This window comes from Epargyreus clarus, unplaced genomic scaffold, assembly GCF_041222505.1.
Source record: "Epargyreus clarus isolate Ecla_fem2 unplaced genomic scaffold, WU_Ecla_fem_2.2 ptg000019l, whole genome shotgun sequence".
NCBI classification, from domain to species: domain Eukaryota; kingdom Metazoa; phylum Arthropoda; class Insecta; order Lepidoptera; family Hesperiidae; genus Epargyreus; species Epargyreus clarus.
The window spans coordinates 2,747,306-2,751,386 of record NW_027332227.1 but is presented as its reverse complement, the minus strand read 5'-3'; positions in this window follow the sequence as shown (position 1 = coordinate 2,751,386).

Here is a 4,081-nt window from a genome sequence, read left to right as displayed (position 1 = left end):
AAATATCGAGCCGAGCTGAAAACGTGAATATGAAAAATTTTGCTAATATCGCCCACCTGATAGATTCCAACAATTTATTAACCTAATCCTCTAATGGAAACCGAATGAAATCCTACGGGAGGATTTCTTTAGGGAATGTTATTGATAGGTTATTTTAAGAGGTCTGAAGAAATACCTTCATCAATTCCAAAGTTTCGTGCGCCTGTGAATGACTTTGACTGAACGACATTAAGAGCCATTTAACTTTAGAAGACTTTTCAATATATCACTGTTCTCATGAATAAAATTATGAATTTTCATAAAGCCTAAATGTTCATGCTATAAATCTATATATATCTTGTATGGATTTCTCGATTATCGTTAACTTTTTATTATAATATAGGAGTATCATGCAGTCCAACTGATGTCGGCTACTACCGACCATGTAAATTTGTAATCGACCCCAAATAAGATTAGATTCCTACCTAGGGTTGACCACAGATGTGCCGATACCTGAAGACTGAGGACTTGGCTTGAGGAGAAGTTTGTCTCCCGTACTACACCAGCTGAAGCGGTAGACTAATTAAATGCGTAAATACTTTTAGAAAAGAAAAAGGAGTAATATTTTCGGCCAGCCAGTCAGTAAATCCTCCAGTCAGCTAATCAACAGTCAAAACAATTTTATTTTGAAGTAAGCAATCCTTTGTAGTTTATATCTTTTGTCAGGAAAACTCGTCAGGAAATTATTTAAAAACAACGTATATAAACCGAGAACATTTTTACTTTACAAAGTTAACAAAATAACAAGCAAGCATTATAGCATTATAGATTCAACAACAAAAGTGGCAGAGTAACGTTCTTTACAACAATCGGAAAATAACTACCCAGAAGGCGATCTACAGTGCCCTTTTATACGCCTATTTTTAGTTAATACCCTCATCTGACAATTTAATTTTCTTTCTTCTATCGTCGTTGCTAACAGTATCATATCTGTCTTCTTAGTATTTCTGTGTACAAACACCTATTAAATAAATCACAGACCTGTATTTGTTTGTGAAATAATATAAAAAATAAAAAAAATCATGTATGTTGTTGCCTCACACTTTCTATTATAATTCTGTTTGGAAACCATCTGAATCAATTTATGCACAATAAAATTATATCCCGATTTGTGCTAGGTCTAATTAAAGCTCATGCTTGAATACGTAATTACGTACAGGAATATCAGATTTGCCGCTCCAGAATTAGCACCGTTTCAATTAAGTTAATCTCCACCGGTAGCTTAATTAGCATTTCTTCAAATGCCAAGGATAAGCCTTCTGTGTTCTAGCGTCGAGCTCTACGCAAGCACTGAGGGTTGCTACCCATTTGTCAATGACAGAAAGATTATCAATGCACTCCTGTATGATTTAATACTATTCTACTCGATTATTTCCTGTGTTATACTCGTACACGCTTATCAAATTGAATCAATATACTTAGATCAAGAGAGTTTGAAGTTTCTAAAGATTTTTCAATGAATATCGTTTTACTATTTAATAACTTTCTTAATAAAGTAAGATGACGTTGAATCTATTTCAGACCACACATTTTTATCATTTAAGTATCAATTTATATTGAAATACCCTTTTATAGTGTGTTGTTTGATAACCCGTTTAAACGTTTTCCTGGGATATTCGTGACAATTACACCCAAAAACAAATACACCACCAAGATCCGTAACTGATATCAAAATTTGTCCTGACCGGATATCAAAACCTGAACTCTATAGTAGATTAGATATATCTGCGCCATGCAAGTCGATTATTATACGTTTCCCAAATATTATAAATATTTATTGCGACCGTAAAAATAAATATTTAAAAAACAACACTTTCCCCAACAACATTAGTATACTATTCTATACGATTAAATGGGGAAACACCCACAGATCGGCATCTAGCATAGCATTAATTTCCTCAGAAGATGTAGGTCATCAGATAAGCTGGTTGGGGAAGCCGAATGGTAATTGTTTGAGCACTAAAGGCTTCCATTGTCAGCTAAATTGCGTCCGCTAAATGCACTTTGATCTCAGAATATTCGTATTAATTTTCTTTAGTTTTCCATCTTTTTATTACCCCTTATACCTATAAGGGGGTTATAATTATAAAAGGGGGTCTAATTTTTCATTGTATCCGACTGCGGCCGATCTCAGTTAGGACCCCAATACTATATTTCCCGTTATTAATAATCAATCTATCCAATGTTTGACAATTTCTGTCTACTAGAAATTGACAAATTTCATAGGCAATCAATGAATAGATAAAATTTTAATAACGGCGTTATGAATTAATATAAAGGTGGTAGAACCCTTTGTGGTTTGACTCCGGCGGCACCACCGCCACACCTATTTCTACCTAATAACAGCAGTGGTAGGCGCTGCTGTGTTCCGGTTTGAAGGGTGTGGTAAGGGAGACAGACTTTTCCGAGGCGTTCCAGCTTAGTCCTCAGGGGTAGCGGCGCATCTGTGGCCGACCTCAGGTAGGAATATCTAATCCTATCTGGAGTTGATTACAGATGTCCATGGGCGGCAGTAGCCACTTACCATCAGGTGGACTGCATGCTCGTCTGCTACTCTTATATTATATAAAAAAAAAGAAAAAAAAGTTACGTACCCGTTATCCGTCAAATCAACGCATACTTATTTGCAACTAAAGTTTGTTAAACCGTCAAATAGATGGTTATGTAATTAAACTTTGACTTATTCTCAAGGATCAGCTTTGAATAACTAGCATTAATGCAGATCATAATCTATGTCTACGAAGACAATATTCCACTTAGTTTTAGAACAAATACGTTCATACACATTGCATACTTGGCTTTCGGAAGCTTAAACAGCATAAAGCATGCAATAAAGCTTAACAATTGAAGCTAAGATTCCTGAATTTCAGAAGTACCTGCTATCAGTATAAAGTTTGTTTTTACAGCAAAGCAGGAATAAATTGAATGGCTCTAGGCGCAAGGCGGACTCTACTTAAAGAGCTTTTTCATAAGCTTTTATTGCACGCACTCTTTCACTCTGTTTACTACTTGGTCACGTCCTGCAAATAGGGGTGGGAGCTTTATTGAAGCCTATTTTAAGCTTTTCGCTTCAAGGTTGAGGCTGTGATGTTAACTCTTGATATTTTATGAGCAATAAACTTTAATGAGCGGTTTGCTATTTTGTGAAGTGCTTTGAAAGCTCCATGTAAGAAACATCTCATTTATGTGTCTGTTTATTGTAATGTGTGTATCGCTTTACTCATGTATTTTATTTGTATTGTGACATACGTGGTAAATATTCATTGTCGCTATTGGTCATAAATCTACCTCAAATAGGATTTGAGGAGAATAGTAGTTGAGGTTAGATATGTTTAATTACCCCGGCTATTGCCCTTTTTAAGGACCTTTAAATATATCGTCACCTCAAACTTGAAATAAAAATTTTGTTTTACATTCTACATACATCTGCCGGGAATCGAACCCAAAACATAATCAAATAAATACTCCTACAGCACATTGCCTAATCTTCCTAATTACATAATTTGAAGTAACCCATTTGACCAGCAAAATGATTACTCGTACTCTAATCCTTATAATTATATGAAGTGGCTCTTTGAAATGTAAATTTATTTCCCCAAAGATCATTGACATGGAGAGGGGATGGGTAATCAAAAGGCTGAACGAATGACCAGCAAATCGCCATTACTCATAGGGGGACCTTTGCGCGACCAGTGAGGCATGCGGTGATCGACTCTGCTTGGTCATACTCAATATATAAACTAATATAGGTATTTTTTTTACATTGGCCACTATAGGTCCTGTACAGATTTATTTAATTGTCCATTTACAATATATATTAAATAAAATACTAATTAAAATAAAATAAATTAGACTATATAGTAATAAAAACGTATTTATAAAATGTACATTTACACAAAATAGAAAAACAAAAATACTAATATAAAAATATAGGTATTTTGTTTCACGTTGATTTATTTTTATTTTATTTATTTCGAGTAGCTGGCAAACGTACAGCTTACCTCATGGTAAGTGGCTACTACCGCCCGTGGACATCTGTAAT